The sequence below is a fragment of the Eptesicus fuscus genome, chromosome 4 (genome assembly GCF_027574615.1).
Source record: "Eptesicus fuscus isolate TK198812 chromosome 4, DD_ASM_mEF_20220401, whole genome shotgun sequence".
Lineage (NCBI taxonomy): Eukaryota > Metazoa > Chordata > Mammalia > Chiroptera > Vespertilionidae > Eptesicus > Eptesicus fuscus.
This window is the reverse complement of record NC_072476.1, coordinates 1480831-1505539: the sequence shown is the minus strand read 5'-3', so window position 1 is coordinate 1505539 and position 24709 is coordinate 1480831. Positions and strand designations below refer to the sequence as shown.

Here is a 24709-nt window from a genome sequence, read left to right as displayed (position 1 = left end):
GTAAAATCTAAAGAACAAAATGAACAAACAAACAAAACTGAAAAAGATGGTGGCACCCACAGCTACAAGATGGTGGTGCCCAGTCCCCTCAGCCCCACAGCTGCCCAGGGCTGGCCCAAGATGCAGGCAAGCCTCGAATGTTGGATACCCAGCTGATGCTCGAAGCACAGGCAAGCCTCAGATGTCAGCTGCCTCCCCGCTTAGGGCTGGCCCAAGGGACAGCCAAATGACTGAACTAACAGGCTGCGTGGGGCAACCAGGCTGGCAGGGGAGTTAGTAAGGGGTGACCAGGCTGGCAAGGGGGGCAGTAAGAGGCGACCAGGCCAGCAGGGGGGGCAGTTAGGAGCAACAAGGCTGGCAGGGAGGGGGCAGTTTGGGACAACCAGGCTGGCAGAGGGGGGGTAGTTAGGGGTGACCAGGCAGGCAGGCAGGTGAGCAATTAGGAGCCAGTGGTCCAGGATTGTGAGAGGGATGTCCAACTTCCGGTCTAGACCTCCAAGGGGTCCCGGATTGGAGAGGATGCAGGCTGGGCTATGGGGATTCCCCCACCCGGTGCATGAATTTTCATGCACCAGGCCTCTAGTATTCATATAATAACAAAACCCCAAAATATATGGAGAAAAACTGACAGATTAAAGGGGGGGGGAAACTCTATAATAATAGTTGGAGACTTCAATAACCTGTCTTCAATAATGGAAAAAAACAACTGGACAGAAAATCAATAAGTAAACAGAGGAATTGAACAACACTGCTAACTAACTTTACCTAACAATATTAATGGGGAAAGAGTGAAACTTTCCCCCTAAGACCAGGAACAAGACAAGGATGCTTGTTTTCACCATTTCTATTTAACATTGCATTGGCAGTTCTAGCCAGAGAAAGTAGGCAAGAAAAAGAAATAAAGGTCATCTAAATTGGAGCAGAAGAAGTAAACTTATTTCTATTATTTCTATTTGCAGATGACATGATCTTATATGTAGAAAAATCTAAAGAATCTACAAAAATATATAATAAATTTAGCATTGTTGCAAGGTACAAGATCAATTCAAAGTTAGAAATATTATTAAACCAAGGAGTTGCAAAAAGTATACATTGAAAACTACAAAACATTCTTCAATGAAATTAAAGAATACCTAAATAAATGAAACAACATCTCATGTTCATGAATTATAAGACTTAATATTGTTAAGATAGCAATACTCCCATAGCAATTTTCTCTCGAAATCCCAATGATCTTTTCTGGAGAAATAAAAAAGCCAACCCTAAAACTTGTGTAGAATTGCCTGGGAACCTGAGCAGCCACAACAGAGAATAGAATTGGAGGACTTACACTTCCCATTTTCAACAATGACTGCAAAGGTATAATTATCAAAAGGCTGTGTTACTGGTCAAATAAATGGCATCATGAGAGGTCACCTTGGTCTCTCCTTGAAGTTCCCACAATTTAAACAGCTATAATTCAACAAAGAAATCCCTGCTCAATGCACAAATACATCTAAGAGATCCATGAATTGCAAAATGAAGGTGGGCAAGGAGGAGCAAACCAAGGAGGTAGGGAGGGAGAGGAGTTGAGATGGCCCAGAGACGCAGCCTGGAGTTCACACCCCAGGGCTCACTAAGGGGCTCAGCCAAGAGGCATCAGATTTCTGCTGGCACTCTTTTCAGCCAGGAAGAGCAGATACAGTGAGCATTCCTGCAGGGGGGTCAGTATGAGCTCTGACTGAACTCAGTGACCTGGTCAGGGAATGAGAGGTGTGAACACGGTTATCAGGCAATCAGCATTCCAGACAAACAAAGCTATGGAGCCTGGCCACCTCCTGTCAGCCTTCCAGAGCCAGCTGCAGGCCGCAGAAGAGGCTGTAGCAGTGAGTATCAGGTTGTAGAGCACATTATCTGCAAACCTAAGATCTGGTGCTACAGAAACACTTTCTCACTGAGCAACAGGCACACTCTGTGACTAATTTAGGGTTCGGGAGAGACAGAGGAGGGACTGCAGAGGTTTGTCAGTCACCATTGCTGGGAGAGCAAAGCAATGAAGGAGGTGGCCAACTTCCCCAACTCACCCCACCCATACACATTGCAGCTGCATGACCAGCAGAGTCTGGCTGCAGGGGGCAGCACAGGGATTTCACAATTTTAGAACACCATCACCCACCACATTCCCCCATGGGCTTAGTCCCCTGAGATTTAGGCCACCTGAATATAGATGAGACACTCACCATCCCAAGAATCACAGGCCATTGTCCACCACCCTGCAGAGAGCTTAAAAGCCAGAGCAATGCAGGTGAACAAAAAAGTTGTGATTCAGCTACTGAAAAACAATAGAAAGACTTCTTATGAACCAACTACAGAAGTGCCACTCATACATAGATACTTAGAGAAGGAATCCGTAAATACCATGCATAACCAACAAGCAGCGCAGAATGAAAATAAAAAATCTCCAGCAAATAAACTCAAAGACATGAAAATATGTGATTTAAATGATAGAGACTTCAAGACTGCAAAAACTCAATGAGATGCAAGAAAAAACTCAGTGAGATGCATGAAAGACAGATTGGCAGCTTAATGAACTCAAAAACAAATTGAGTACTTTACCAAAGAGATCAAAACTTTAAAAAAGGAATCTAATAGCCCCGTCGGTGTGGCTCAGTGGTTGAGCATCGACCTATGAACCAGGAGGTCACAGTTAGATTCCCAGTCAGGGCACATGCCCAGGTTGTGGGCTTGATCTCCAGTGGAGGGAATGCAGGAAACAGCCGATCAATAATTCCTTCTCATCACTGAAGTTGCTATCTCTCTCTCCCTCTCACTTCCTCACTGAAATCAATAAAAATATATATTTTAAAAATTTTAAAGAAAGAACCAAATAGGAATTCTGGAGATGAAGAACTCAATTTAAAAAGATAAAGAATGATTTCCCGTCTTATGTTTAAGTCCTGTATCCATTTTTAGTTTATTTTTGTGTATGGTGTAAGTTGGTGATCTAGTTTCATTTTTTTGCATGTATCTGTCCAATTTTCCCAACACCATTTATTGAAGAGACTGTCTTGACTCCATTGTATGTTCATGCCTCCTTTGTAAAATATTAATTGAGCATAGTGGTTTGGGTCGATATCTGGATTCTCTATTCTGTTCCATTGATCAATATGTCTGTTCTTGTGCCAGTACCAGACTGTTTTGAGAACAGTGGCTTTGTAATACAGCTTGAAATCTGGTATTGAGATTCCCACCTACTTTATTCTTCTTTCTCAGGATTGCTGTGGCTATTCGGGGTCTTTTTTTATTCCAGATGAATTTTTGGAGAGTTCTTTCTAGGTCTGTGAAATATGCTGTTGGTATTTTGATGGGGAGTGCATTGAATCTGTAGATTGCTTTGGGTAGTATGGACATTTTAATGATGTTGATTCTACCAATCCATGAACATGGTATGTTCTTCCATCTGTTTACGTCTTCCTCTATCTCTTTTTTCAGTGTCCTGTAGTTTTCTGCGTATAGGTCTTTTACCTCCTTAGTTAAGTTTATTCCTAGGTATCTTAATTTTTTTGGTGCGATGGTAAATGGGACTGCTTTTTTAGTCTCTCTTTCTGTAAGTTCATTATTGGTGTATAGAAATGCCATAGATTTCTTGGTGTTAATTTTGTATCCCGAATTCATTTATTAAGTCTATTAGTTTTTTTTTATGGAATCTTTTGGGTTTTTTATGTACAATATCATGTCATCTGCAAATAAGGACAGCTTCACTTCTTCTTTTCCAATTTGGATGCCTCTTATTTCTTCTTCTTGCCTAATTGCAATAGCTAATACTTCCAGTACTATATCAAACAGGAGTGGTGAGAGTGGGCATCTTGTTCCTGTTCTTAGGGGAAATGGTTTTAGTTTTTGCCCATTGAGTATGATGTTTGCTATGGGTTTATCATATACTAGAGGCCCGGTGCACGAAATTCGTGCACGGAGGGGGGTTGTCCCTCAGCCCAGCCTGTACCCTCTCCAATCTGGGACCCCTCAAGGGATGTCCGACTGCCCGTTTAGGCCCGATCCCTGGGATCGGGCCTAAACGGGCAGTCGGACATCCCTCTCACAATCCAGGACTGCTGGCTCCCAACTGCTTGCCTGCCTGCCTTCCTGATTGCCCCTAACCGCTTCTGCCTGCCAGCCTGATCACCCCCTAACCACTCTGCTGCCAGCCTGTTTGCCCCCAACTTCCCTCCTCTGCCAGCCTGGTCACCCCTAACTGCCCTCTCCTGCAGGGTTGATCACCTCCAACTGCCCTCCCTTGCAGGCTTGGTCCCTCTCAACTGCCCTCCATTGCAGGCCAGGTGCCTCCCAACTGCCCTCTCCTGCTGGCCATCTTGTGGTGGCCATCTTGTGTCCACATGGGGGCAGCGTCTTTGACCACATGGGGGCAGCTATATTGTGTGTTGCAGTGATGATCAATCTGCATAGTACTCTTTTATTAGATAGGATAGAGGCCTGGTGCAGGGGTGGGGGCCAGCTGGTTTGCCCTGAAGGGTGTCCCTGATCAGGGTGGGGTACCCTTGGGGCGTGGGGCGGCCTGAGCGAGGGGCCTGTGGTGGTTTGCAGGCCAGCCACGCCCCCTGGCAACCCAAGCAGAGGCCCTGGTATCTGGAATTTATTTTCCTTCTACAATTGAAACTTTGTAGCCTGGAGCAGAGCCAAGCCTGGGGCTCCCTCCGAGGCCCGAAGCCATTTGTGTTGAGGTTATAATTGAAACTTTGTTGCCTTAAGCAGGTGGGCCTGGCCAGGGTGTGTGGAAAGCTTTGCTTCCCCTGTTGCCAGCGGCAACCCTGGCCTGCTCTCTCAAGCTCCATTCTGCCGTCATTTGTTTGAATTTGTTTACCTTCTATAATTGAAACTTTGTAGCTTTAGTGGAGGCTTAGGCCTGCAACGGCTGGCAGAAAGCTTGGCTTCCTCTGTTACCTAGGAAACCTTGCTTTCTGTGGCTGTAGCCATCTTGGTTTGGGTTAATTTGCATGCTCTCTCTGATTGGATGGTGGACGTGGCTTGTGGGCGTGGCTTGTGGGTGTGTCGGAGGTATGGTCAATTTGCATATTTGTCTATTATTATATAGGATAGCTTTTATTATGTTGAGGTATGCTCCTTCTATTCCCACCTTGTTGAGAGTTTTTATCAAGAAAGGGTGTTGGATTTTGTCGAATGCTTTGGGAAACCATAAAAATACTAGAGGAATCCACAGGCAACAAAATCTCAGACATATGCCAAAAGAACTTCTTCACTGACACTGCCCCTAGGGCAATGGAAGATAAAGAGAAAATTAACAAATGGGACTACATCAAAATAAAAAGCTTTTTTACAGCAAAAGAAACCATCAACAAAACAAGAAAGCCCACTGCATGGGAGAACATATTTGCAAATGCTATCACTGATAAAGGTTTAATCTCCAACATCTACAGGCAGCTTATGCAACTTAATAAAAGGAAGATAAATGATCCAATAAAAAAATGGGCAACAGACCTAAACAGAATATTTTCAAAAGAAGACAGAAGGAAGGCCAAGAGACACATGAAAACATGTTCAAAGTCACTTATTATCCGAGATATGCAAATCAAAACGACAATGAGGTACCATCTCACACCTGTCAGAATGGCTATCATCAACAAATCAACAAAGGACAAGTGTTGGCGAGGATGCGGAGAAAAAGGAACCCTCGTGCACTGCTGGTGGGAATGCAGACTGGTGCAGCCACTGTGGAGAACAGTATGGAGTTTCCTCAAAAAACTGAAAATGGAACTCCCATTTGACCCAGTAATCCCACTCCTAGGAATATATCCAAAGAAACTAGAAACACCAATCAGAAAGGATATATGCACTCCTATGTTCATAGCAGCACAATTTACAATAGCTAAGTTGTGGAAACAGCCTAGGTGCCCGTCAGCAGATGACTGGATCAGAAAACTGTGGTACATCTACACAATGGAATACTATGCTGCCATAAAAAAGAAGGAATTCTCATCATTTGCAGCAACCTGAATGGAATTGGAGAACATTATGCTGAGTGAAATAAGCCAGTCAATGAAAGAAAAATACCACATGATCTCACTCATTTATGGATAGTAAAGAACATTATAAACTGATGAACAAAAAGATAGATACAGAGACAGTAAAGCATCAAACAGGCTTTCAAATTACAGGGGGAAAGTTAGGGAGAGGTGGGGGAGATAAGAAATCAAACGAAGGACTTGTATGCATGCATATAAGCATAAACAATGGATGCAAAACTCTGGGGGGTGAGGGCATGTATGGGTGGGGAGTGGGGAGGCAATGGTAAGATATGTACACATATAATACCTCAATAAAAAAAAATGTCAAAAAAATTCACTTAAAAAAAAAAAAAGATAAAGAATGAGTAGTGAGCATAAGAAAAACAGCTGACCAGACAGAGGAAAGAATTAGTGATAACAACCATAGTAATCTAGAAATGAGCATAAAAAATATTTTTTAAAAACTCTACAAAAACTATACTAGTAAATATAGTTTTTGTAATATATATATATATGTATATTTTGTAATTAATATATATATATGTATATATTACAAAAACTATCTGACTCCATCAGAAAAACCCCCACAATATAATAATAAGAGACAAACCAGGAGAAAAAAAAAAGAGGCAGAACAGAGAGACTATTAACAGTTGATGAGAAATTACCAAACCTATGAAAAGAGCTAGATGTTCAAATCCAAGAAATAAAGAGGACACCTAATTACCTCAATCCAAAAAGGCCTCTCCGATTACCTCAATCCAAAAAGGCCTCTGCAAGGCACATTGTATTAAAACTGTCACAAATTAACGACAAAGAAAGAATCCTCAAAGCAGCAGGGAAAAGAAGCCAGTGACCTGCAAAGAAAACCCCATGAGAATATAATCAGATTTCTCAGCAGAAACCATACAAGGGACGAGAGTGGAACCCAATGTTCCAACTACTGGGCAGGAGGAGAAAACGGCGGCTGAGTAGACAGACCCGTCGTGCACTTGTTCCCAGTGCCAGGATGGAAATACAACCAAATCGGAGACCTTTCAGCTGGAATTTCCAATAGCGGTCCAGCTGAGGTGACTTATAACAAGGAGGAACAGAAGGGACCTGGAGACCAGTAGGAAGGCCGAGATCCAAAGAGAGGGGCTGCCCAGAGCAGACTCACCTGCCCGTGGCTGTGGCGGTGACCAATCAGCAGCGCCTCTGGACCTGCCTGCGGTGCCATCCGCTAGGGCATGACCCACAGCGCCTGTTTCATCCAAGCAGCTACAAAAGGTAGCAAGACTGCTGGCGGCAGAGTCTAGATCTGGCAGATCAGAGCCAGTGGGGGAGAAAACGGCACTGCTGCTGTTTTTTTAAATCTCTAAACCCAGAGCACAGTAGTTTTCATGTACAAATACACACCTGAGGCGTTGGCGCAGGGAGGGAGATGTGACAGGACAGGCGGGGGTGGAAGGCAGGGCAGGAAGACCTGAAAGAGCAGTAGCCAGGAGTCCTGCATTAGGTCATTCATAGGCTTCCAAACCCCAAGGGCCATTTTCTCTGGGAGGAGCTACCTCCTCCAAACACCCAGAGAGCAGGTGATGAAAAAATAACAAAAGCTTTAGGTGATACAGCCTGCCACACCCTGAATTTTGAGCTTTACTGAGGAAACAAAGGCAGAGGCCAAGCTCATGGGTCTGAACAGTCTCAAGGAGCCCTGACCAGAGTGAAGGAGGGGCCATCCACCCACTAATCTAGGAAGCAGACTGATAAAAACTCCAGAGTCACAGCTGACCCCATTGGTAACCATACAAAGATCTCTGTTCAGCCAAGGGCAGAGTAATATTTTGGGTCATTTGTAGAGGAGTAGCTCTGGGACAGGAAAAAACACTCATCATATTCCCTGACAGAGAAACAGCACCAAGCCCACCGAAAGCCCTGTCAGAAACAGACTCCTGATCCTGATTGACAGCTGGTGGACAGGCAAAGAGGGCAGACTGGCCGCTCCTGCTGGCAGCCAAGGCCTGTGGAGACAGACATACGCAGAGGAGCAGTGGATCGCGTGGAGCTTCAAGCAGGTGCTAAAAGCCAAAAGGCAGTGCCTGACAGTGGTTAGCACTTAAGTGAAGTCCTAACAAGAAGCCCAGAACTGGCAGACAGAACAGAAGAGTGGGTCCTAGGCCAGCTCCCAAAGGGCAATAAAAATCGGCTGAAATGAACTACATTTCACTTCATTTTTTAAATTTCCTTCATTTTTTGCACTCATTTCTTCCTCCCTTTTTTCCTCCCGTTTTTCTTCTCCTTTCTCCTTTTTAGTTTTTCTCTTTCCTTCCTTTCCCCCTTTTAAAAAATTGATCTTCCTTATCTATTTGCTTTATTATTTTGTTATTATTCTAGTCTGTTGTTTTGTTCATATATCTAATTTCCTCTCCCTGCTCCTGCTCAAACCTCTGGAGGAGAAATGCATGCTACTGAATTTCCATTTTTCTTTTCACTACTAAATTTATTTTATTTTTTATTTTTCTCTCTTCTCTTTCTATTTTATTCTTCTCATAAATTCTTAACTTGTTTCACTTCCTAAATTTAGGACTATCTGCTCTCTCCTCTCCTCTCCTTTTCGATTTTTTTTTCTTTCCTGTCTCCCCATTTCTTTTCTCCCTCATTTATTCTAAACCATTGTCCTTTCCCTATTTCTCTAATTCTTTAATGTTATTTTCTTTATTTCAGCTCTGAATATAGAGATTCTGTCCCCTCTTTTTCTCTGGGTTTTTTTGTTTGTTTATTTGTGATTTTTGGTTTATTTGTTTGTTCTGTTTTGTTTGCTCCCCATATTTTTTCTTTCTTTTGTTTCTATAATTCTTGCCCTCCTTTCTCTTTCCTAATTATCTTTTCCCTGGTGGCCACTTTTGTTGCAGCTACAGGGGTCTTGTATGTATTCATGTCCTGTTCTTTCTGTGTTGTGTCTTGTCTTGTTGTTTTGTGTGCTGTTCAGTCAGCACTGCCACAAAGGCTGGCACAACATGGTAGGGAGTGAGCTACATAGTCAGACACCATGAGAAGAAACTCCATACACAAATGGGACAATAACATTCAAGAGCCAACTACATCAGGAGAACACAAATATCTCAAAGAGGGGGCCTCCCTAGATCATTCATCCCAGGAGACCAGAGAGACTGCTCCACTGGGTCCCACAAAACATCTTCTACATAAGACCAACCCAAAAAACCTGGGTGGCATAGCAGTTTGATCTAATACATAGAAACAAAAACAAAGGAGAAATGAAAGAAAAATGGGGAGACAAAGAAGCAACCCCAAAATAAAAGTAAAGGAGGAATCACCAAAAAAGGAACTAAATGAAATGGATGCAAGTAATTGGCCAGAAAAAGAATTCAGAGTAATGGTTATAGGCATGCTCAAACCTCTGGAGGAGAAATGCATGCAACTGAATGAGAATTATAAGGAGCTGAATGAGAAATATACCATGGGTAAGAATGAAGAGGAAATGAAGAATGATGTAGCTGCAATAAAGAACACAATGGAAGGTTTACACAGTACATTAGGAGAACCTGAGGACCAAATTAGCAAATTAGAAGACAAGGTAGAAATAACACCCAGGCAGAGAAGCAACTGGGAAAACAAGTTAAAAAGCAGATGAGCCGAAACCGGTTTGGCTCAGTGGATAGAGTGTCGGTCTGTGGACTGAAAGGTCCCAGGTTCGATTCCGGTCAAGGGCATGTACATTGGTTGCGGGCACATCCCCGGTGAGGGGGTGTGCAGGAGGCAGCTGGTCGATGTATCTCTCTCATCGATGTTTCTAGCTCTCTATCCCTTTCCCTTTCTCTCTGTGAAAAAGTCAATAAAAATATATTTAAAAAAAAAAAAAAAGCAGATGAGTCTAAGGGAGCTTTGGGAAAACATGAAACAAGACAACATCCACATAACAGGGGTGCCAGAAGGAGAGGAAGCTGTGCAAAGAATAGAAAACCTGTTTGAAGAAATAATGACAGAAAATATCCTTGACCTTGGGAAGAAAAGTCACACAAGTCCAAGAAGCACAGTGTCCCAATCAAGATGAACACCAAAATACTTAAATTGGCAAACATAATAGAAAAAAAATCATAAAGGCTGCAAGAGAGAGATAGATAGTTACCTACAAGGGATATTCCATTAGACCAGTGATGGGCAACCTTTTGAGCTTGGTGTGTCAAACTTCGCCAAAAAATCTGAGCATAACTCAGGTAGTGTGTCACTTTGAGGAAAAAACTAACTCCAAGACTCTAGTCACAAATGTTTCATCCTCAGGAGCAGCAAATGTTTCATCCTCGGCATGCGGCCGCGTGTCATCAGAAATGGCTACGTGTGTCAGTGCTGACACGCGTGTCATAGGTTCGCCATCACTGCATTAGACTATCAAGTGATTTCTCAACAGAAACACATCAGGCCAGAAGGGAATGGAATGAAGTATACAAAGTGATGAAAAGCAAGTGACTGAATCCAAGATTACTCTACCCAGCAAGGCTATCATTCAAAACTGAAGGTGAAATCAGGAGCTTCACAGACAAAAAAAAAAAGGCTAAGAGAGTTTATTACAAACAAGCCAGTGATGCAAGAAATGCTAAATGGACTGTTGTAAAAACAATAAATAGAAAGGAAAGCAGGAACACAGGAATAAAAAATAAAAATGGCAACAACGAAGTACCTATCAATAATAACCTTAAATGAAAATGGATTAAATGTTCCAATCAAAAGACATAGGGTAGCTGAATAGATAAGAAAAAATGACATATATATATGTAGATACACACACACACACACACACACACACACACACACACACACACACCCTATATAATAAAAGGCTAATATGCAAATTGACTGAATGGCAGAATGGTCACCATGACACACACTGACCACCAGGGAGCAGACACTCAACACAGGAGCTGCCCCCTTGTGGTAAGCACGCTCCCACAAGGGGAGCGCCACTCAGCCAGAAGCCTAGCTCAGGGCTGGCAAGCGCAGCGGTGGTGGTGGGAGCCTCTCTCGCCTCCATGGCAGTGCTAAGGACCCCTCAGCAGATGTCCTCCTGCCAGGGCCTAAACCAGCAGGCAAACATCCCCCAAGGGGTCCTGGACTGTGAGAGGACACAGGCTCGACTGAGGGGGACCCCCCAAGTGCACGAAGGTGTGCACTGAGCCTCTAGTACTTACATATGACAAAATAGACCTCAAAGTGAAGGTCATAACAAGAGATAAGAAAGGCCACTTCATAATACTAAAGAGATTGATACAAGAGGATATAACTCTGGTAAACATATATGCACTTAATACAGGAGCATCTAAATATATTTTTAAAAAAACTTCCAGAGGATATCAAGGGAGAGATTGACAGCAATACAATCACAGTAGGGACTTTAATACAAAAATGACATCACTGGATAAATCTTCTAGACAACATATCAAAAAGGAAACAGGAACCCTAAATAATACTCTAGAACAGATGGAACTAATTGACATCTTCAGAACATTCCACCCCAAAGCTATAGAATATACACTCTTCTCAAGTGCACATCGGACATTTTCAAAGATAGACCACATGTTAGGACACAAACTAAGTCTTTACAAATTCAAGAAGACTGAAGTCATATCAAGCATCTTCTCAGACCAACACTGACATGAAATTAGAAATCAGCTATGTTAAAAAAAAATCTCAAAAAACAATCAAATATGAAGAGGCTAAATATTATGCTGTTAAACAATTAATGAGTTACCAAAGAAATAAAGAACATCCTGGAAACAAATGAACACACAACAATTCAAAATCTATGGGACACAGTAAAAGCAGTCCTAGAGGGAAATTCATAGCACTACAGGCCTACCTCAAAAAAAAAAAAAAAAAAAAAGAAAGAAAGAAAGAAAGAAAAGAAAAATTGGTAATAAGTTATCTAACACTACAATTTAAAGAATTAGAAAGAAAATCCCAGAATAAGTAGAAGGAAGGAAATAATAAATAGAGTGGAAACAAATGACATAGAGAAAAAAAACAACCCACAATACAAAAGATCAATAAAACCAAGAGCTGGTTCTGGTTCTTTGAAAGGATAAAGAAGGTTGATGATCCTTGTAAACAAGCCTGACTCACCAGTAAACAAAGAGAGAGGCCCCAAATAAACAAAATCAGAAATGAAGGCAGTGAAGTAACAACTGACCCCACAAAAATACAAAAGGATAGTTTTTAAAAAAAATACTATTAATGACTTTATTCTAACAAATGGGACAACCTGGATGAAATGGACATATTCCTAAAAAAAATACAATCTTCCAGAACTCAATCAGAAAGAATCAGAAAACCTGAATATGCCAATAACTACTGGTGAAATTGAAGCAGTAATAAAAATAAAATAAAAAACTCCGAGGAACAAAAGCCCTGGTCCAGACAGATTCACAGAAGAGTTTTACCAAATATTCAAAGAATAACTAACACCTATTCTCAAACTATTTGAAAAAATTCAAGAGGAAGGAATACTTCCAAACCCTTTCAATGAAGCCAGAATTACCTAATTCAAAAACCAGATAAAGACACGATAAAGAAAGAAAACTACAGGCCAATATCCCTGATGAACATAGACGCAAAAATCCTTAGCAAAATTTTAACAAATCAGATCCACCAATACATTAAAAAGATCATACAACATAACCAAGTGGGATTTAGCCAGGGATCGAGGCAGGTACAATATTCACAAATCAATAAATGTGATACAGCACATAAATAGATTGCAAGACAAAAACCACATGATCATATCAACTGATACAGAAAAAGCATTCAGCAAAATCCAACACCGTTTTTTGATAAAAACTCTCAGCAAAGTGGGAATAGAGGGATCATATCTCAACATAATAAAGGCCATATATGAAAAAGCTACAGCCAACATCATAGTCAATGGGCAAAAACTAAAAGCATTTCCAGTAAAAACAGGGACAAGACATGGATGCCCACTTTCACCATTCCTGTTCAACATAGTACTTACACCATACACAAGAATAAGCTCAAAATGGATAAAGGACTTAAATGTAAATCATGAAACCATAAAAGTTCTGGAAGAAACCATAAGCACCAAAATCTCAGACATCTCTCGTACCAATATGTTTGCTGATGCATTTCCTAGGACAGTGGAAACTAAGGAGAAAATAAGCAAATGGGACTACATTAAAATAAAAAGTTTCTACACAGCAAAAGAAACAATCAACAAAATAATAAAAGAGCCACTGCATGGGAGAACATATCTGCCAATGTTATCTCAGGTAAGGGTTTAATCTCCAAATTTACAGGGAACTCATACAACTTAACAAAAGGGAGATAAACAATCCAATTAAATAGGGAGCAAAGGACCTAAATAGACACTTCTCCAAAGAGGACATAGAGTTTGGCCAAAAGACATGAAAAAATGCTCAAAATCACTAGTATTCCAAGAGATGCAAATCAAAATGACAATGAAATATCACCTCACACCTGTTACAATGGCTGCCATCAACAAATGACAAGTGTTGAGATGTGGTAGAGAAAAGGGAACCCTAGTACAGTCCTGGTGGGAATGCAGACTGGTGCAGCCACTGTGGAGAACAATATGGAGTTTCCTCAAAAAACTAAAAATGGAACTCCCATTTGACCCAGTTATCCCACTTCTAGGAATATATCCCAAGAAACTAGAAACACCAATCAGAACACCCCTATGTTCATAGCAGCACAATTTACAACAGCTAAGATTTGGAAACAGTCTAAGTGCCCCTCAGCTGATTAGAAAGCTGTGGTACATCTACACAATGGAATACTACTACCGTGCGGTAAAAAAGAAGGAACTTTTACCATTTGCAACAGCATGGATGGACCTGGAGAGCATTAATGAGTGAAATAAGCCAGGCAGAGAACGATAAGTACCACATGATCTCACTCATATGTGTAATCTAATGAATGAAATAAACTGATGACTGAAAATAGATCCAGAGACATAGAAACATGAACAGACTTTTGAACCTTAGAGCAAGGCAGAGGAGGTTGTGTGGGAAAAGATCAAACAATGAACTTATATGCATATATGCATCACCCATGGACACAGACAATGGGGTGGTGAGGGCCTGGGGCAGGGGGATGGGAGCTGGCTGGGAGAGGTTAATGGGGGGAAGAGGAGGGCCTCTGTAATACTTTCAACAATAAAGATTTTAAAAAATATTCCACCTACTGAAAGATAGAAATTACCAGCCAAAAATAATACATCCAGCAAAATTAGCTTTTACATATAAAGGAGAAATAAGTACTTTTCCAGACATACAGAAGCTGAGGGAATTTACCACCAGAAGATGTTCATTGTAGGAAATACTCATGGAGGTCATTTTACCTGAAACAAAGAACGAAAGATCACCAAACCACAGGATAGGGTAAAAGTAGGGTTATAGGTGTTTGTATGGAAAACAACACAATAATAAATAATAATAATAATACAAAATAAACCCTGTGTTTCACATACTCACTACTTTGCCCCACACTGTCTGAGTAATTTCACCAAAAACCTTAGCATAAAAAGGGAAAATCTGTAACAATAAAAATATAAAAAAGAGGAGGGGGCAAAGGCCTGATTTTTACAAAGGGGGATGGAGATAAGATGCATTCAAAAGTAAAAGGACTACTGAATACCTGAAACTTTCTTTTACATAAACCTAATGATAACCGCCCCCGCACACACACCCCTAAAAACCAAGACACATTATTAAAAAATATATATGGAATACCAGCAAACCAAAACAGCAGTCAGAAACACAAAGAAAAAGAACCGATGGCGGCACAGAGGTACACCAAAACAAAAGATAGAATGGCTTCTTAGGAAATCCTCATACATCAACAATTTACCTAAACGAAAATGGACTGAATTCACCAATAAAAAGGCACAGAATAGACACTTACATAAAAACAAAACCAAACCCAATGGTTTGCTACCTTCAGGAGACACATTTCAGCTACAAAGACAAATACAGACTCAAAATGAAAGTGTAAAAAATGATTATTCAAGCAAATAACATTCACATAAAAGAAAGCGTAGCCATACTTATATCTGACAAATAAATTCAAAGGTAACAAGAGGAAAGGTGGAGATCTTATACTGGTAAAAGGAATATTACATCAAGAAGCCATAACACTTCTTAATATCTATGCACCTTGTCATGAAGCCACGAAAGATATAAAACAACTACTAACAGAATTAAAGGGAGAAACAGACCAAAACACAATCACAGTTGGGGACCTAAGTATGCCATTGACAATTATAGGTAGATCATCGAAACATAAAATCAGTAAAGAAATATCGGCCCTAAATAAAACATTAGACCAAATACACATACTTGACATTTACAGAGCCTTTCATCCCACAACATCAAATTATACATTCTTCTCTAGTACACATGGAACATTCTCAAGGATGGACTATATGTTGTTACACGAAACAAGCCCCAACCATTTAAGAACAGTGAAATCATACCAAGCATATTCTGACGACAATGCTTTGAAATTAGAAATCAAATACAAAAGGTAAATGGAAAGAATACACAAATATGTTGAGATTGAATAAAATTCTACTAAAAAGTGACTGAGTCAAAGAATAAATAAAAGGTGAAATAAAAAGATATATACAATTAAGTTCTAGAACTTAATTCATTCCAAAAGGTGGTTCAAGAAGCGATTTGTTAAAAAATGTAATCATCTTCCCATTAGAAATAATATTGATTTATTCCATTAAACCCCCAAATGATTCCTTGTTTTAACTGTCTTATATACAGTACATGCCTAAGCTCTATCATTGTTCTCACACTTTTCTTTTCACTATTGCTAACCTTCTTAGGACTAATGGTGACTTACTATATATGTGTGTGTGTGTATATATATATATATATATATATATATATATATACACATATGTACATATATATGTATATACACACACACACACACACACACACACACACATATATATAGGCACGCGCGTGCGCACACACACACACACACACATTAGAGGTATGGTCAATTTGCATATTTGTCTATTATTAGGTGGGACATGTCTGTTCTTATCGCAGTCCTGGGCTATTTTATTACAGTGGCCTTGTAGTATAGTTTGATATCAGATATTGTGATGCCTTCAACTTTGTTCTTGCTGAGGCTACTTGGGGTCTTTTTTTGGTTCCATATAAAACTTTTGGAATATTTGTTCTAGTTCTGTGAAAAATGCTATTGGTATTTTAATATGAACTCTGTTGAGTCTATAAATTACTTTGGGTAGAATGGACATTTTAATGATGTTAATTCTTCCAACCCATGAACCCAGTATGTCTTCCACTTATTTGTATCTTCCTCAATTTCTTTCTTCAATGTCCTATAGTTTTCTGAGTACAGGTCTATTACCACTTTGGTTAAATTTATTCCTAAATACCTTATTATTTTTGTTGTAATAGTAAATGGGATTATTTTCTTAGTGTCTATTTCTGTAACTCACTGTTGGAGGATATTAATTTTATATCCTCCTACTCTGATGAACTCAAATTATTAGTTCTAGTAACTTTTCAGTGGAGTCCTCAGGGTTTTCCATGTACAATATCATGTCACGTATGAATAATGACAGTTTCAATTCCTCCTTTCCAATTTTAATGCCTTCTTTTATTCTTCTTGTTTGATTACTGTGGCTAGAATTTCTAGTATTACGTTCAATGGAACAGACCAGAAAGACCAGAAATTAACCCATGCCTATATGGTCAATTAATATTTGACAAAGAAGACAAGAGCATACAATGGTCTAAAGACAGTCTCTTCAATACTAAATGGTGTTTGGAAAATTGGACAGATACATACCAAAAAAAAAAATGCAACTAGACCACCAACTTCACCATACACAAGAATAAATTGAAAACCTATAAAAGACTTAAATGTAAGTCATGAAACCATAAAAATCCTAGAAGAAAACATAGGTAGCAAAACCTCAGACAACTCTCGAAGCAATATTTTTGCCAATATATCTCCTAGGGCAAGAGAAGTAAAGGGAATAATAAACAATAGGACTACTCCCAACTAAAAAGCTTTTGCACAGCAAAAGAAACACTCAACAAAATGAAAAGAAAACCCACTGTTAGGTTTGATCGAGCAATTGAATTGATACCCCTACCCTAGGAACTGACTTTTCAGGTCATTTCACTAATAACATTACCTTTGCAGAGACCACATTTCACTTGTGGTGACCACATTCCATTCTCTCCCCTCCGGGTCTGCATAAAGAAGTCTCCGCCCAGAAAAAGCCCACCAAAAGTCCTTTAAAGCTGCTGACTCCTGTCACTGGGGGCTAGAGCCATCCAGGCTCAGTCACCTGGTATGTGGATGATCAAATAAATTCATAATCCCTCACCACTCTGCCCTCACGGATTCCTCCTTCAGCGACCTCACACCCACTTCAGCTTAGAACATATTTGCCAATGATACATCTGATAAGGGTTAATCTCCAAAATACTTAAAGAACTTATACAACTCAACAGCCGGAAGACAAACAATCCAATTTAAAAAATGGGCAAAGGACCTAAATAGACACTTCTCCAAAGATGACATACAGAAGGCCAGGAGACATAAAACAACAACAACAACAACAAAAAAAAAACGCTCTTCATCACTAATCATCAAAGAGATGCAAGTTAAAACCATAATGAAATATCAACTCACCAGAATGGCTATCATCAATAAATCAACAAACAACATGAGCGGGCGAGGATGTGGAGAAAGGAAACACACCGAAGCTTTATTTAAGGTGGCCTTCCCCAGATGGCTGGCTAAAGGTGATGTGTGAATGTTTACGATGGAATACTCCTCTGCCATTAGGAAGTTTGCACGGGGCAGTGGTCACTGAGCAGCTGGGACTCCTCGGGTGCACCTCGTTCTGCTCCCTCCGCAGCCATGTCAGACAAGCCTGACGTGCTGAGACTGGGAAATTCGGTAAGTCAGAACTGAAGACAGAAATGCAAGAGAAAATCACTACATTCAAAAGAAGCGATTGAACAGAAGCAAGCAGGCAAAATTTAATGAGGCACATGCCAATATGCACTGTGCGTTCTACAAGCATTGCCTTCTTATTTTTATTTAATTTTATAAAATGCAAAGAGGTTAGATCAGTTTAAATGTCTGTGCTGCCCTTTTCACATCAGAGAACTACTGAGAAGGGCTGGCTATATGCAAAGGGCTGGGGGCTTTGAAACAAGGTTGTTAAGTTTTCCATGATAATAGGCAGCTCCCAGGTGGGGAGAATGGGCTGTATTTCCTGATGAGTTCCCAGCCAGGTTAAAATGTGCTTTGTTTAATCAACAAAACAATCACAGTTAAAAGAGCAGGATTAATATTTCTTACAATTCTAGCTGGCCCCCAACATTCTATGTCTGCCCCTGTCATTTCCCCACTGCTGTTTCTATCATCTCATGTCTATGAGATTAGTTTTAGGTGAAAAAATCTCATTCTGCTGGACTGCATTTGCATCTGCCTTGAAAGTAGTTCTTGAGGATGGAATACAGTGAATTCAGGATCTACAAAGATGAAGACATTGAATACAGCAGCAAGCTATCAGATACAAAAAATAAACAGGAGAAACACTAAAAAGAATTCCTGCAACCCAGACAGACAGGCTGAGTAGCCAGGAAATTAGGTTGGATAAGTCAATTCCAAAAAACCCTTCTCATTGTTTTACAAAGATTAAAGCAGCACATTCCTTTAAATTCCTCACAATCGCGGTTTTGCTGCAACAACAAATCTATTGCTGCCCGATTCTCTAGAACTGCCCCCCTGGCCTGGCTCAGCTCTTGATTCAGCCCATGTATGGCCCTGGAAGTGCATTCAGAGCCTTTACCATGCCACAAGCCAGCCAGCTCACTGTGCATTAAGGGAGCCTGCCACTAGAGCTTCACAAAAAAGGCCAAAGCCACAGTCAGCAGGGCTCCCAGGGAAGATGGTCGGTGTCGTCTGCTGCCACAGCCATGACAAGGTCTCTTGGTTCGGACCCTGTGATCCTCCCCGCCCCCCGCCCCCCGTGCTGTAGGCAAGGATATATGAGTAAACAGTCACCCCACATATCAGAAACCAGCCGGCTGGCAGCTTAGTATGTGCATTACTGTAAGGAAGGGTGAAATTATGAGAACCATTCATATTGTAGTTATTAGATTTTTAAAGACAAAAACTAGAACACTCAGTTGTTGTTTTTATTAATCCTCACCCAAGGATATTTTTTCCATTGATTTTTAGAAAGTGGAAAGGAAAGAGGGAGGGAGAAAGGGAGGGAGGGAGGAACATTTATGTGAGAGAGACAAATCTGTTGGTTGTCTCTCACACACACCCCAACCAGGACCAGGGATCAAACCTACAACCCAGCTATGTGCAACCCTTTGGTGCACAGGCCAATGCTCTAGCCCCTGGGCAACAGCAGCCAGGGCTGGTTGCACTTTTGTTTATTTACTAGAGGCCCGGTGCATGAAATTCCTGCACAGGGGGGAGGGGTGTCCCTCAGCCCAGCTTGCACCCTCTCCAATCTGGGACCCCTCGAGGGATGTCTGACTGCCCGTTTAGACTGGGATCGGGCCTAAACAGGCCGTTCAGACATCCCTTTCACAAATCAGGACTGCTGGCTCCCAACTGCTCGCCTGCCTGCCTTCCTGATTGCCCCTAACCGCTTCTGCCTGCCAGCCTGATCACCCCCTAACCACTCCCATGCCAGCCTGATTGATGTCTAACTGCCCCCCTGCCAGCCTGTTTGCCCCCAACTTCCCTCCTCTGCTGGCCTGGTCACCCCTAACTGCCCTCCTCTGCAGGACTGATAGCCTCCAACTGCCCTCCCTTGCAGGCCTGGTCCCTCTCAACTGCCTTCTCTTGCAGGCCTGGTCCCTCCCAACTGCCCTCCCCTGCTGGCCATCTTGTGGTGGCCATCTTTTGTCCACATGGGGGCAGGATCTTTGACCACATGAGGGCAGCCATATTGTGTGTTGGAGTGATGGTCAATCTGCATATTACTCTTTTATTAGATAGGATAAAGGCCTGGTGCACGGGTGGGAACCAGCTGGTTTGCCCTGAAGGGTGTCCTGGATCAGGGTGGAGTTCCCTTGGGGCGTGGAGAGGCCTGGGAGAGGGGCCTGTGGTGGTTTGCAGGCCAGCCACTCCCCTGGCAACCCAAGCAGAGGCCCTGGTATCTGGAATTTATTTACCTTCTACAATTGAAACTTTGTAGCCTGGAGTGGAGCCAAGCCTCCAGCTCGCTCCGTAGCTGGCAGCCATTTCTCTTGGGATTGATGTATTTTCTATAATTGAAACTTTGTATCCTTGAGTGGAGGCCTGGGCCTGCCAGTGTGTGTGGAAAGCTTGGCTTCCTCTGTTGCCAGGGAAACCCAAGCCTCCCTTCTGGTAGCCATCTTGGTTGGGGTTAGTTTGCATACTCGCCCTGATTGGCTGGTGGCGTGGCTTGGCTAGTGGGAGTGGCTTATGTAGCAGAGTGATGGTTAATTTGCATATTACTATTTTATTAGAGAGGATTTATTATTGATTTTAGAGAGGAAGGGAGAGGGAGAGACAGAAACATCAATGATGAGAGAGAATCGTTGATTGGCTGCCTCCTGCATGCCCACAACCTGGGCATGTGCCCCTGACCAGAATTGAACCTGGGACCCTTCAGTCTGCAGGTCGACACTCTATCCACCGAGCCAAACTGGCTAGGGTTGGTTGCATTTTTACACACCAATATTGAACTACCAGAAAGAGAACCTAAGAATAAACAATACCATTTATAATTGCATCAGAAAAATAAAATACCTAGGAATAATTATAGCCAAGAAGGTAAAAGTCCTATATTTAGAAAGTTATAAAACATTGAAAAAAGAAATTGAAGAAGATACAAAAAAAAAAAAAATGGAGCTGTGTAACATGCTTATTGATAGGAAATATTAACATTGTTTAAATGTCCATACTACCTAAAGCAATCTACAGATTCAACACAATTCCTATCAAAATACCAATGTTTTATTTCTCAGAACTAGAAAAAAGTATTTCAAAAATTTATATGGAACTGTTAAAGACACTGAATAGCCACAGCAATCTTGAAAAAGAAGAACAAAGTTGGAGGGATCATGCGATCTGATATCAAACTATACTACCAGGATATAGTAATCAAAGCAGCATGTGCTGGCATAAAAACATACATATAGACTAATGGAACACACTAGAGAGACCAGAAATAAGCCCACACCTTTATGGTCAATTAATACTAGACAAAGGAGGCAAAAATATACAATGGGGTAAAGACGGTCTATTCAATAAATGGCACTAAGAAAATTGTATAGATAATTGACCAAAAAATAAAACTAGACTACCTTCTGCACCATACATAAAAAACTCAAAATGGATTAAAGACTTAATGCAAGATTTGAAACTGAAGCATCCATCTTATTATAAAAACTGCTGTTTAAAATTTTAACCCTGCTATTTTGGCTTCTGTAAATGCTTGCTTGCTTAAATAATAAGGAAAATAAGACTACTCCCACTTCAGAGAGGCCATTAAACCTTCCCCGGACGAAATTATCAGTGCTGGCACCAGGCCAGGCCTCTGGTTGAGGTCTCAAGGCCCCACCACATAGGGGCTTTTTAAGAACTTGCAAAGGGGGCCGGAAACACACCTTATTTGGAAGACAAAGAAGGTAAAAACATATAAATAGGGAAAGTTCCTCCATGTGGGGGCCCAGAATTTGAGAGACATTTTCCTCTGGGCCCGTGTGTAATAAGAATAAGAATAAGAATAAGAATAAGAATAAGAATAAGAATAAGAATAAGAATAAGAATAAGAATAAGAATAAGAATAAGAATAAATGTAACTCCATCTCTCTAAGCATTGCTTGGTTTGACTCCAGTTTTCTGTAACAAAACCATAACAATTTTTGAAGAAAACATAAGCAATAAAATCTCAGGCATTTCTTGTAGCAATGTTTTTTTCGGGCAATGGAAACAAATAAAAACAAGCAAATTGGACTACATCAAGCTAAAAAGTGTGTGTTGTTGTTTGGTGTATGGGATAATGCTTCAAGGGCCAGCAGAGCATCATGTTGAGTGAAATAAGCCAGTCAGAGAAAGACAATACCATATGATCTCACTCACATGTGGAATCAAACAAACAAGCAAAATAGAGACAGACTCACAGATGGAATGCAGGCAGACAGCCCTGGTTGGGGACAGGGCACTAGGGGAGAAAGGGAGAAGGATTGAGAAAAAAAGAGAGAACACAAGGACATGGAGAACAGTGTGATAATTGTGGGGGTGAGGGGGGTGTGGAAGAGGGCATAGAGGGGATAAATGGTGATGGAAAAAATAAAATAAAATTTAAAAGATTTTGCACAGCAAAGGAAACCATCAACAAAACAAAAAGACAACTTACTGAATAGGAGAACATAGTAATGAATGATACATTTAATAAGGAGTTAATCCCCAAAATTTTAAAAGAACTTACACAACTCAACGCCAAAAAACACACATTCCAATTAAAAAATGGCAAAGGACCTGAACAGACACTTCTCCAAAAAGGACATGCAGGTGGCCACTAGACATATGACAAGATGCTCGACACCACTAATAGTCAGAGAGATGTAAATTAAAACCACAATGAGATGACCCCTCACATCTGTCAGAATGGCTATCATCACTAAATCAACAAACAAGTGCTGGTGAGGAGGTGGAGAAAGGGAACCCTGTTGCACTGCTGGTGGGAATGTAGACAGTGCAGCCTCTGTGGAGAACAGTATGGAGTTTCCTCAGAAAATTAAAAATGGAACTGCCTTATTATATAGCAATTATACTTCTGGGTAAATACCCAAAGAAACCCAAAAAACTAATTTGAAAAGACATATGCAGCTCTATTTTCATTGCAGTGTTACGTACAATAGCCAAGATATCAAACAACCCCAAGTGCTCATCAATAGATGAGTGGATAAAGTGCTGGCACATATACACAATGGGATATTACTCAACCATTAAAAATAATGAAATGTTACCAGTTTCAACAGCATGATTGATCTGGAGAGATTATGCTAAGTGAAATATGCCAGATTAAGAAAGACAAATGCCATATAATTTCAATTACATTTGAATCTAAAAACAAAACAAAACAACAACATAAAAACTAAAATGGAAACAGACTCATAAAGAAAACAAATTGATGGTTGCCAGAGAGGAGAGGAGGTGGGGGTCTGGGTAACAAGGATGAAGGGGTTAAGAAGTACAAATTGGTAGTTACAAAACAGTCATGGGGTGTAGAGGGGATTTAGTCAATAATATGGTCAATAGTCAATAATATGGTCAGACCTACATATGGTGACAGGTGGTTACTAGAAATATCAAGGGATCACTGTGTAAAGTATATGATTGTCTAGCCATTATGCTAGACTCCTGAAAATAAAATAAAATAATGTTGAATATCAACTGTAATAATAAAATTTTTAAAATAAGTTTTAAAATTGCCATAAGGTTACATTTGTATTTCTAGGGCAGCACAAATGAAAGTTGGACAGCACTAAACTTTGGAAAGTATGCGGAGCAATAGGAACGTTCCTCTCCTTCCTCGGGTCAGTTAGGACATTCACAAACACTGTGACACAGCAACCCCATTGTGTACAGAGTGAAGTGCTTACTCACATGTGCCAGCAGACACACAAAATGCTCAGAATATCTAGGTTGTTCCAAATAGAAAACATTAGTATTTGTTCTCTACTTATTTTACTCTTTGGTAAAAGATTCAGCCTCACTTTGACATATTACTTCTTTACCAACTGGGTTGGGTGTTCCTTTTTTTGGTGGGGGGCTGCTTGTAGGTTTTATGTATAATCCTGTGCCTTGTGAGGACCAATCAATTAATAATACTCATGATAATGTACTGAGCTATTTGGTCATGTCTACTATTGACATGTGAGCCCTCAAAAGGGCAAGGAAACAGCCTGGCCGGCATGGCTCACTGGTTGAGCATTGACCTATGAACCAGAAGGTCACAGTTGGATTCCTGGTCAGGGCACATGCCTCGGTTGTGGGCTCGATCCCTAGTAGGAACCATGTAGGAGGCAGCTGATCAATGATTCTCATCATTGATATTTCTATTTCTCTCTCCCTCTCCCTTCCTCTTTGATTTCAATAAAAATATGTTTTAGAATGAAAGGAAACAATTTTTATTTGCCTTTGTATATTAGATAACATGCCAGCATGAAGGAAGGGATGAATGAATGAATGAATGAATGAATACTTGCTCATTTGACTTGACTTGCATTCCAGTCTCCCAATCCTTCAATAATGTTTAAAAACTACCTCTACAGCAAGCATTTTTAGGTTTACCTCAGCTTCAATCTAAAGTTGGAGTATTTTAATCCTTTTTCGTGTGTACATTATGCTCCACTAATTTGCATTGCTCTCTGCATGTCTGTCAAATCATTTTTGAGCATGTGATTAATATTCAATATCAGATCCATGGGGCAGACACTGTATTTCAAATACATAGCATTCAATAAGAAAATATTATTAAGTGCAAGGACCCTTCCTTTCAGTGAAGCAATTTTGTTTTCTTCCTCCACACACTACAGTATCATCACCAGATCTGGGCAGACCTGAGTCTCTGTGGCAGAGTACAAGGAAGCCATCTC

The 24709-nt window shown here is 40.7% G+C and overlaps 1 protein-coding gene across 1 annotated transcript in view; it reads right to left on the bottom strand.

Annotated features, from left to right (window-relative positions):
• The window catches only part of LOC103302875 (phospholipid-transporting ATPase ABCA3-like), a 289346-nt gene that overhangs the window by 212755 nt on the left and 51882 nt on the right, over positions 1-24709 (bottom strand). The gene's annotated exons all lie outside the window — the stretch shown is intronic.